This window comes from Carcharodon carcharias, chromosome 6 (assembly GCF_017639515.1).
Source record: "Carcharodon carcharias isolate sCarCar2 chromosome 6, sCarCar2.pri, whole genome shotgun sequence".
NCBI classification, from domain to species: domain Eukaryota; kingdom Metazoa; phylum Chordata; class Chondrichthyes; order Lamniformes; family Lamnidae; genus Carcharodon; species Carcharodon carcharias.
Window position 1 is genome coordinate 179200487 of NC_054472.1, and position 12253 is coordinate 179212739.

Here is a 12253-nt window from a genome sequence, read left to right on the forward strand (position 1 = left end):
GTAAAAGTAGTAATGTTACTAACTAAACATATGCAAGGATTAAATGGAGATAAGGATGAAAGATATTTATGAAGTAGAGATTCAGTTCAGTCCTTTAAGATATCATTGCTGGTCCATAGTTTGCAGTTGAGGTGTTGGTTGCCTGGAATGAAAGTTTAAAGTTGAAGAGGTCATGAGGACTCGAAACGTCATCTTTTCTTCTCCGCCGATGCTGCCAGACCTGCTGAGTTTTTCCAGGTAATTCTGATTTTGTTTTAAAGTTGAAGAGTTGTGTTCAGCAGCTGTGATAGCTTCTGTAGTTGAACACTCAGTTTGCCTTTGTAAGTGGGTGTCAGGAAGATGTAATAATTATCATAATGTTATTGGAATTTATTATAAATTAGAGGAAAAAGTGGGGCCTTTGTCTATGGGTCTATGTCTGTGTGTGTGACTTAATTGAATTAAAGGCAGCTGGTCTGGAGGCTTTGGTGTGTCAGAAGATAAGCTGGGTTTGAAATGTTAAGTAGGTAAACATGGGGGATGTTTTAGAATGTAAGAGGTAAAGGAAACATTTGCATTTTAAATAAACCAGACTAGCTTGGATTCAAAGAGAGGGAGTGAAATGTATCACCTAGCCAAGAGAAGGTAGAAACAGTTCAATTATTTTTCCCAAAGTTTACTGGTAAAATTGGTACTATGAGAGATTTTTATTATTCGAGAGATAAAGTCCAAATACACAGGGCAGGATTTTCCCATCGGCGAGCGGCAGGGGGGGTGGTACCCACTCGCCGACACGTAAAATGACAAGGGATGAGCTCGGGCAGAAACCCTGACGTCATCCCGCCCCATTTAAATTTTCCGGTCGGCGGGGGCTCAGCAAAATCAATTGAGGCCATTGACAGAGTCATTAAAGTAATTAGTGGACCTGCTCATCCAGTCTTGAGGTTGGCGGGCAGGCTGGGAGCCCTGGTGGGAATTAGAAAAAGCATCAAACCTCATCCACGGGCGGGATGAGGCTTCATGTAGGTTTTAAAAAACTTAATTAAATTTTTTAAAAAGTTATGGACCTGTCCCAACTCACGTGACAGTGTCACATGAGGGGACATGTCAGGGAGATTTTTTTTTCTATTTTTAATAATTTGTACATTGCAGCCGATCTCCCTGAGGCAGCACTTAGCCTCAGGGAGATGAGTGCGCTCTATCGTGCGCATGCGTGAATGAGCTCACTCTCGGGTTTAGGGATTCCTCCCCCCCGCGTGCACAGGGAGCGCATAGCGATTCTGTGCGGATGTCATGCTGGGCAGGCCGTAATTGGCCCACTCACGTAAAATAGCAGCACACCCCCGAATGGCGGCACTGATCGGAGGTGCACCTCCGCTTGCCCGCACTTCAACATCCTCCCCAACGGGGGAGAAATCCTGCTCATAGTGAAACAATGGGAATTTGCATTCAAAAGGGAAAATATGCGTAAAGGAGAGAAGACTACGTACAAGGGAAGGAATTCTAAGATCTAACAAGGACGAAAAGCCTTCAGCATCTCTGCCTGAAGCTGCTGCCTACAACGAACTGAAGTTAAGGAAACTCATTTTGAATTGGATTGTTCAGAGTGTCATGTTTCTTTGCCAGGATCTTCTATGGGCAGAATTTTCTGTTTGCCAGCCGAGCAGGCCCAACCTACTCAATGGTGGGCAGGCCGCCGATTGTCACTGAAGAAACGGGCCAGTTAAGGCCTGTCCCGCGGGTAAGTGACTCCCGAGGAGAACGGGAAAATAGTCACAGGGGTGGGCTGCCTCAGACTGCCGGTTCCATTGGGGAGCTGACAGCCTGTATAAAGAGTGGCCAGGCAGCCTGCTTGAGGCAGTGCACCATGGCCACGCGGGGAGCGAGGGAGGGAGGTGCGAGTGGAGAGCAGCATGAGCAGGAGGTAGGGGGCAGGCTGCAGGAGAGGCCAGCGAGGGGCCACTGTGCGCCCCCCCCGCCCCCCCTCCCACCCCCCCCACCCCCCCCCCCCACCCCCGTTTTCCGATGCATGCCTTGCTATCCTCCTGCAAGCGGTGGGCATCCATCAGCACCTGCTGTATCCGGAGGATGGGAGGAGGAGGGCCCCCCCCCCATGTCACCAGGCAGGCATGGGAGGAGGTGGGGGACGCTGTAAGCGCCCATGATGTTGTGCGGCACACCGGCACCCAGTGCAGGAACCAATTCAATGATTTGCTGCGCTCTGGAAGGGTGAGTACCATATTTCTGTTGGCTATTTGACCCAGAAGGCAGCCTTAGCCTTTGACCCCCCCCACCATGTCTTGCTGTCATTACTGCATAGGGCATCTGTTGGACACTGGGTGGGCAAACGGGTACTGACCATGCTTACACCAGCCTTAATGTTTGAGGAGAAGAAGGGTTCTCCCTGCAGCATATGTTGGTGTTTGTGGCATTTGAGTAGTTCGGAGGCAACCTGCAGGGGAGGCAGCTAGACACATACTCAGAACTCCAACACATCTCTTATTGATGGTGATGAGATGGTGGAAGGGGAGTCTCAAGGTGTTTTGGGCAAATGCCATCTATGGCATCAGTGCCACACCTAGTTGCGCCTCCTTGCCATGGGCGCTAAGACCCGTGTGTTATTCAAAGTGATGGACGCTAAATGTCTCCAAGGTGTCCGTTGGGGGAGGGGGTTGGGAGCAGCCGTACTATCTTCTGGGGACTGATCACCAGTAGTGTGGACAGGAGCCGCTGGAGGCCTCATATGGACCACTGTGATTGGGGTGCGGCGTGCGTGTGCTAAGTACATGAGCGATCAGCCCCAATAAATCCTCCTCTCTGTTCTGCAGGCAAAAACTCACCACAATGCCCGGGAATGCCAGAGGACTGGAGACGGGCACACCCTCCTGCAGCGCCTCACGCCTTTTGAAGAGCAGGCCCTGGAGCTGAGGAGGAGTCAAGAGGCCAGGGCGGCCGGGGGCGGTGAGGCTGGGGTCCAGTGGGCAGGGATTTGAGGTCCACAGTCCCATCCACTCTGTCTGCCCACCATCCAAATCACTGATGGTTGCTGCAATCGTTAATGCTGCAACACTGCTCATTCACAGACTGAGACACTCTGACGTGTGGGTCATACAGGAGGGACCCTCATCCCCTTGAGGATTTGTGACTCCACCACCTTCCAAAGTTACCTTATCCCATTTGTGACCACCAACCCCATGGTCTAACATGCCATTGGATCGCTGCTGCACAGCCAAAGACTTATTCCATCTTAGGGGGTTTGGGTCATCCAGCACCCTTTCAGCCAGTGCGCCGCACATTACTCTGTCCAAAAGGACCTCAGCACCTCAGCTGTCAACCTCGTTAGTCATCCCTGTGCCAAGGGGAAATGTTGCCTTCTATCCACCCGTTCTATGCCCCTCCTTACGGAATGAAGGCCAATAATGTGACCTCTCAATCTCCTGTGATCCACGGCAAACGTTGTTACTGTTTGTGATGTTTCCTCCGCTCCGCAGCTATCCAGGCCACAATGCATCCAGGTCAGGTACCTCTGCACCTCCATCGCTGGAGGAGATGGTAGGGACAGAGAGTGCCAATGGTGCCAGCAGCCAGAGGGCTGCAGGGGATGAGGCACATGCTGAGTCCAGCACTGATGACGTGCCTGTGGAGTTGTCCCCATTGCAGCAACTGCAGGACAGGCGGCAGGAAGTGCGTTTGCATCTGGCAGGATTGCATGACGGAGTGGTTCAGTTGCTCTCTGCGGTGGAGGAGTCTAGGCAGAGTGCACATGAAGAATCAACCCTCAGGGCAGAGAATAAGGATTCCTTCAATGGGAGATTGGCGACTCTCAGAGGGGCTTTCACAAAATGGATCAAAATATGATTGTGTTACACTCTGACCTGCAAGCCCTCACAGTGGTTCTGGCCACAGGTGGTGTTTTCCATTGTGGGAGATGTTGTGGACACCAAGCGCCGGCACTTGGTGCCCATGTATCTGCGGTGAGCAGGGAGGTAGATTTGGACCTCACATCGGCGCAGCAGCTGCCTGTCGTTGCTGTGAGCTCCTCTCAGGGCGCTCCGGATGAGGGCAGCAGCTCCTCCGTCCCTCTGCCAGTTAACATTTCTTCCGTTGAGGCTGCAACAACTGGGGAGGTGCCACTTCTGGAACTGGCCACTCCCTCCCAGGCGGGGCCAGCACAGGCTCCACGGGCCAGAGGACGCCCGCCAAGGTCATTGAGGCCAACAGGACAGCACAGTCAGCAGGCTGTCTCAGATACCACTCCGAGTGATAGGGCGGCACCTAGACGTAGCACCTGGAAACGTAAGCATAAGGCACATTAGGCACTCAATGGGTATATCACTGGTGATTTTGTGTTGGCCTTAGAGTAGGGACCCATATTTTTGTGATCGCTGACAAGTGGTGTTTGTTTTTGTTTTGGACAAAATAAAGTCCACCTTTGTAACCATGGCTGAGGGTGTTTCATTTGTGGTGCATTTTTCTTTTTCACATATTTATCATGAGTGTTTGAGTGGACATTGATGTTTCTGTACTAAGCCCTTAGTGGCAGCTGATGAGGTGGAAGATGTAGCACCTAAGTGCCATGTGTGGAAGCGCCAGGCAATGCTGGTCCTGCTGATCCATGTGTGTGGAGCTAGCTGAAGGTTCTTTGGATTAAAGTGTCCCGGGTGTCCCTGCCTCCTTGGTGTAGTAGCGGGTCGGCGTGCTGCCCCTCACCATCGCCCTGTGCTTCCTCACCCTCTGAGTCACTGCTGGATTCATCATGTACAGCCGCATCCACTGTGTCAAGGTCTTCGTCATCAACTGCATCCCCCTTTCCAGTGCAAGATTGTGCAGAGCGCAGCATGCTACCACTATCATAGAGACGTGATCTGGGGGGTTCTGGAGTGCGCCCCCTGAGCAGTCCCGGCAACAGAAGCGCATCTTGAGAAGATCGATGGCTCTCTCCACCACAGCCCTTGTGGTGCCGTGGCTCCTATTGTAGCACTGCTCAGCTTCTGTTCTTGGATGGCAGAGAGGGGTCATGAGCCACATTCTGAGGGGATAGACCTTGTCATCCACCAGCCATCCATCCAGCCGGGCTGGAGCACTGAAGAGCCCCGGCACCTGTGAATGTCTAGAGGATGTAGGCCTCATGGGAGCTGCCTGGGTACCTTGCACAGACATGTAGAATCAGCATCCTGTGGTCACACACTATCTGCACGTTCATGGAGAGGGAGCCCTTCCTGTTGATGAAGGCACCGGGCTCACCTGCTGGCGCCTTGATGGCCACATGTGTACAGTCTATTGCACCCTGGATGCATGGGAAGCCTACAATGGCTGCGAAGCCTCTGGCTCGCTGTGTCTGACTTGTTTGGTTGCGGTGGAAGTGGATGAAGGTCAATACCCATTGGAACAGAGCATCTGTAACCTGCTTGACACAAGTGTGGACAGCTGATTGAGAGACACTGCAAAGATCACCCACCGAGCCCTGGAAGGAGTCAGGGGCATAGAAGTGGAGGACAACTGTGAGCTTCAGAGCCACTGGCATGGGGTGTCCACCCACACAGTTAGTGGAGATCTCAGGGCCAATCATCTAACAGATATAGTTGACTGTCTCCTTTGAGAGTCGGAGCCTCCTTCAGCACTGCACCTCAGTCATATTGAGGTAGCTGCTTCGCCGCCTGTAAACCCTGGCAGCAGGATAGTGGTGTCTTCTGCAGACCCTTGCACCTTGGACAACCTCTTGGCCCTGCGCCCCTTGTGCCTGCGCCTGGCCTCCCATAGGTGGCTCCCCTGGAGACTGATTGTCCAGTCCTGGCCTCTTCCCTATTCTATCCCTCCCTTCCTCCTCAGGGGAGCTGCCTCCAGTGGAGATGTCAGAACCCATATCCCCAGGCTAAATGGAGGCATCCAGAAAGCTGCAGGCCCGAGAGAGATCGCTGTCTGCAGACTGGTTTCAGAGTACACAAGAATCTCTTAGAAATCGATGGAACTACTAACAATCACACAGGTAACTTTAAAACACTTTCATCAATTATAACTTCTTGGAAAACAACCCCATGAACAACCACTCTGAGCCCACATATCCCGACATTGCAAAAGGTTTCTTAAATGATCTCCCACCAGCCTTCCTGTTGGGCCCGTGCGCTGACCCGAAGTTCGCACGGGCCCCTCAAAATCATACACAATTGGCAAGTTAAGGGGCTTAACGAGGCCATCAATCAATGTGAACTGGATGAACTGAGCGCGCCCGCCCACTGAAATATCGCGATGGTGCATGCTGATGTCAGCACACGTCAGCCGGAAAATTCTGGTCTATGTGTCTTACTGTTGCCTTAATGGAAGCATAACTGGGAGTTAGATTAATTAGGGGCTTTAGAAGCTATCATGGTAGAAATTTGCAGATCTATGTATGTACTTAAAAGCATTTCTTCTATTAATAACGCGCGATGGCATCGGGACACAAGCCATTAACATCATTTTAAGCGTTGGCATGCAGGGCCCACCCCGGCACACCCCACAGAGGACACTGCCCCAGATGCCTGAGTACATCTGCTTGCAAATCCACTTCTAGAAGCTTGAAAAACATTGCAGTTGTAAAAGGGCAAAGTGGCTTTTGGCAGCCGGTTACAAGGCTCCGTGTGTCCATTGGAAAGAGAGATTAGCTTTCTTTACAAAATCTATCATATCACAACTACACATTCACGACAGCTCCATTTTAAAATTCTCTTCCTTTTTGCACCCCCTTTTTTTTCCCATGGCTTTGTTGTTGTGTAAGGGTTTTTAAAGGGCTAATGGCTACCTTTAGGACACCTGCAATTCCTACCCACCACGATGCTTTTGGAGGACAATAATCTCTTTCAATGATTGGCCTTTGGAAGCCAATCAAAGAAGAAGAGAAGGGAGGGTTGCCTCGCGGAAGGATAGGACCTCGAGGAAAAAATAAATATGGCATTTTAGTGGCACCCATATATAATGGAACCTAACGAATGGAGTATCAGTGAGCTGTCCCAATCACTTCATGGGGCTGAATCTTCTGGCTGACGTGTGAGTGAAGGAGTCTGCATGCCAGCGCTTAAAATGTCGCGCGAGCGTCCTGACCTCAGCGCGGGGCATCGCCATGTTTCGGTCAGCGACACCTGCCCGCCATGAATTAAAGGCCATTAAGTCACCAATTGACCAGGATTTTGAGGGGCCCGTATGAAATTCGGCTCAGCACACAGGCCCAACGGACAGGTGGGTAAGTGATTTTTTTTTTGCAAACCTCATCCAGTGACGGGATGAGTTTTGATATCGGAATTAAAAAAGTGTAATAAAGTTTTTGTTTATTTCATTAACATGTCCCATCTCGTGTGACATTTTCACATGAGGGGGACATGTTAATGATTTTTAAGTTTTTCTATTTTTCATGTTTCACGGCCTTTCAGCGATCTCTCTGAGGCAGCACTTAGCCTCAGGGAGATGTGCGCTCTTTCACGCGCATGCACACTCTCGCAGTTGGGGTATCCCCTCCCTGCCTGCACAGGGACCGCACAGCGCTCCCCATTGGGCAGAACGCTGGGTGGGCCTTAATTGGCCTGCCCACGTAAAATGGCGGCGGGGCCCGTTTCGGTGGTGGCGATTGGCTGCCCGCCCGCCACCAAGTCAATCGAGCCCGCCTGCCCATCAAGGGCAAAATTCTGCCCATGATGGTTAAGTTACATTTCACAGAATCATACAATTATAAAATCTTAGATTCAGAATCTTGTAGCATACAAGAAGCCCATTCAGCCCATTGTGCATGTGCTGGCTGCCTGAAAGAGCTACCAATTATTTACACTCTCCTGTTCTTCCCCGTGGCCCTGCAAATTTTCAGCCTTTATTGAGCCTTGTGCACAGTTTGTGCACATAATCTAAGCGCAGGCAGCACTTGGGGGCCACTTTTGGCAGAGTGGGTATTGATCCCCCAATTTTGTTGCACAGAGCTCATCTCATATTCAGTAAGCCTACTCCTTTTCACATTTCCAGGTAGATGCTTTACCTCAGAGAAGTATCTATGAAGCAAACTATCTTACTGAAGCCATTGAGTATTTAATCAGGCGGAATACTTTCCAAATCTCTTGGACAGGATGAGTAAGAGCTATCACACTTAAGATTAATGCACTACCTAGACCTAGTTATATTTTCTAGATGTTACTTATCTCAGTTCGCTTATCTACTCTTAAGGACCCAAATAAATCAGTATCTTGTTTCATTTGGAAAGACCAAATACCTTGCAGAGGTTTATAAAGAACAATTATCATTAGATCAAGGAGTGGTAGGAGCACCTCATCTGCACAATTATTACTGAGCAGGACAGCTAAGAGGATTTATAGCCTTGTTTTCTCAACCTCTTGAATGTAATTGGTTAGTCTGAGGAGAGTTGCGGTATACTTTTCCATTCCTATTTGACTCACTTTTCCATTCAGTGCAAGAACATCACAACGATATTTCAGGGAAACGGTAGCAGTCGGTACATTCCAAACCTTAACCATTTGCTGTGTGATAAAGTTTCTCCTCATATCACTTTTGCTTCATTTACTAGTTACTTTAAATCTGTGTCCTCTCACTCTCAATCCTTTCACAAGTGGAGACAGTTTCTCCCTATCCACTCTGTCCAGGCCTCTCATGATTTTGAACACCCCTATCAAATCTCCTCTCAACCTTCTTTTCTCCAAGGAAAACAGCCCCAACTTCCCCAATTTATCTTAATAACTGAAGCTCCTCATCCTTGGAACCATTCTCGTGAATCTTTTCTGCACTCTCTCTAGTGCCTTTGGATCCTTCCTAAATTGCTGCATCCAGAACTGGACACAATATTCAAGCTGAGGCAAAAATAGTGATTTATATAAATTCAACATAACCGTCTTGCTCTTGTACTCTATACCCCTATTAATAAAGCCTAGGATAGTCTTTGCTGTATTAGCTGCTCACTCAACCTGTCCCGCCACCTTCAATGATTTATGCGCATATATTAACTGGATTCGTAATCCAGAGGCCTGGTCTAATCTGGATCTGGAGAAATGAGTTCAAATCCTCCATTTACTAATTGAATTAAACTATTATCAGTAATGGTGCCCATGAAACTACAAGGTTGTATAAAAACCCATCTGGTTCACTAATGTCCTTAAGAGGAGGAAATTCACTGTCCTTACCCAGCCTGGCCTACATGTGACTCTGGATCCAGAGCAATGTGGTTGACATTTGACTTCCCTCTGAAATGGCCTCGGAAGCCTTTCAATTGTATTCAAGAAGGTGGCTCACCAACTATCTTCTCAAGGTCAGTTAAGGAAGGACAGTTAATTACTGGTCTTACCAGAGAGGTCCACATCCTGCCAATGGTTGAAAAAGAAAGCCTGCAATTGCAGGCCACAGAAGCAGCCTGTTCAGCCCAGTCTCGTCCATGCCTGTGTTTCTGCTCCAGATGAACATCCTTCCATCCATCCCTCTTCATCTCGCCCGGTCGGCATCTATTCCTTTCTTCCTTATGTGTTTGCTTCGCCTTAATTGTTTTCCTTGCATTAGCAACTTCTCCTGGTATTTGGTTCCACACTTACACCACTCTCTGGGTAAAGACCTTTCTCCTGCTTTCCTGAGGGGTCGAGGAGTGACTATCTTATATTTACATATCCCCACCCCTCCACTCCTCCAACCCAAGTGAAAATGTTGGCTCTGTTATTGACAGCGGTGGGTTTTCCAAGTTGGGGGCGCAGAGTTTCAGTCAGGAAACCTGGAAGTCCAGGCATCCTCATGCGTCTCCCAAACGCGGATATATTTTTAACAATAGGGTCCCCACTCAGGAGCCATCCCAATTGAGGGGCTTGGCTTCCAGTTGGATGGGAAGTGTGCTGGAGCAAGCCAAACCTGTAGAAACTCTTGCTATCTGTTTTTAAAGCTGTAAATATAAATATAAGTTGGCCATTGAGAGGTTGGTGGGCAAACATGCTGATCTCACTGTGCGCCCGCCTTACTGAATATTTAAATGGGGCTGGATGACGTTGGGGGTTCCTCCTGACATCATCCCGTGTCATTTTCGCGTCGGCGAGCTGGCCCCGCCCCCAACTCGCCGACGTGAAAATTCTGCCCCCTATCTTCTGGACAAATCCCATCGGATTTAGAAAATAGCGAATGTGACTCCTCTAATCAAGAAAGGAGGGAGACAGAAAGTAGCAAACGACAGCCAGTTAGCTTAACATCTGTCGTAGGGAAATGCTGGAATCTATTTTTAAGGTGGTAATAGCGGGACATTAAGAAAATCATGGGCAGAAATGTTACCTTGGCAGGCGGGCACCCGCCCCACCCCCGTGTCAGTGTGAAATCGCGGTCCGGCCCCCATCGTGGGCGGTGGCCGGCTTCCCGACCAGCCCCCACCCACCCCACCCATCCCCACCGAGCCCGCCCGACAAGGGCAAAATTCTGCCCCATAATATGATCAGGCAGAGCCAATGCGATTTTGTCAAAGTGAAATCATGTTTGACTAATTTGTTAGGGCTCTTTGAGGAGGTGACAAGCAACATGGATAAAGAGGAACCTGTAGATGTGGTGTACTGGGATTTCCGAAAAGCATTTGATAAGATGCCATATCAAAGGTTACTACACAAAGTAAGAGCACATGATGTAGGAGGTAACATATTAACACTGACAGAGGATTGGTTAACTAACAAGAAGCAGAAAGTAGGCATAAATAGATCAGTTTTGGGATGGCAAACTGTTACTATTGGAGTGGAAAAAGGATTGGTGTGGGAGCCTCAACTATTTACAATCTACATCAAGAGGACATTACGTTAAGAGGAAAGAAAGAGCCTGCGCAGGGTTTTGATAGGTTAAGATAATGGGCAAAAGTTTGGCAGATGGAGTGTGATGTTGGAAAATGTGAACGTGTCCACTTTGCCAGTAAGAAAAGAATAGAAAAGCAGAATATTTAAATGGAGAGAGACTGCAGAACTCTATGTTATAGGGGGATCTGGGAGTCCTGGTGCATGAATTACAAAACATTGGTATGCAGGTACAGTAAGTGATTAGGAAGGTTAGTGGAATGTAGATGTTTATAGCAAGGGGAGTCGAGCATAAAAGTAAAGAAGTGACGTTGGAGCTGCCAAGGGCCTTAGTTAGACTGTATCTGGAACACTGCACAGTTTTGGTCACTCTTTGTGAAAGGTTTACGGTTGATTCGCAAAGGTTCTGAGACTGTTCACTCCACTGATTCCTGGGATAGGAGGGCTATAATTATGAGGAAATTTTGAGCAAGTTGGGCCTATGCCCATTGGAGTTTAGAAGAATGAGAGGTGATCTTATGGAAGCATGTAATGTCCTGAGGGGACTTCACAGGGTGGCAGCTGAGCGTATGTTTCCCCTTTTTGTGGAGTCCAGAACGAGGGGACACTTTAAAAATTGAGGATTTCCCATTTAAGACTGAGAGTAGAAGAAATCTTTCCTTCCAGGCAATCATTTGTCTGTGGAATTCTCTTCCCCAGAGAGCAGTGGGGGCAAGGGTCATTGAGTATATTCAAGCCAGAGTTAGATTTTTGATCAACAAGGGAGTCGAGGGTAATGGACGGAAGACAGGAGAGTGGAATTAAGATCACAATCGGATCAGCCATGTATAAACAAAACATTCCTCATCAGAGAACAGGAGCAAAGTGGTGACTGTCACTGAACGAGTCATCCAAAGGCCTGGAATTATGATCTGGAGACATGAGCTCAAATCCCACCACAGCAGCTGGCAGAATTTAAATTCAATTAATTAATCTTGAATAAAAAGCTCATATCGGTGATGATGCTCATAAAACTACTGGATTGTCGTAACAACCCATCTCGTTTACTGATGCCCCTTAGGGAAGGCAATCTGCCGACTACGCCTAACTTGGCCAATGTGTGACTCCAGACCCACGCAATGTGATTGGCCCTTAACTGCCCTTTGAAATGAACCAATCACTCATTTGTCTCACCGCGACCTTCTCAGGGGCAATCAGGGATGGGCAATAAATGCTGGCCTTATCGCAGCCCATGATTGAACAAAAAATGAGACAGAAGACAAACCTTTAAGCCCATAGGTTCAGAAGCAGCTCTTAAAGGGTGGATCCTTGAACAGATCCAATGTCCCCACCAATTCGTGGTAGTCCCCACTTTGCAGCTGCCCAGAATTGAAAAGGAGCATTTGGGAAGTCACCAAGCAGCTCAGGAGAGTCCAATGAGAGCACGTCTGATGCGAGGATTCTTTCACTCACCTTGAACATCCATGTGAGGTCAGTGCACTTTTCTCTCCACTGCTGCCATTACC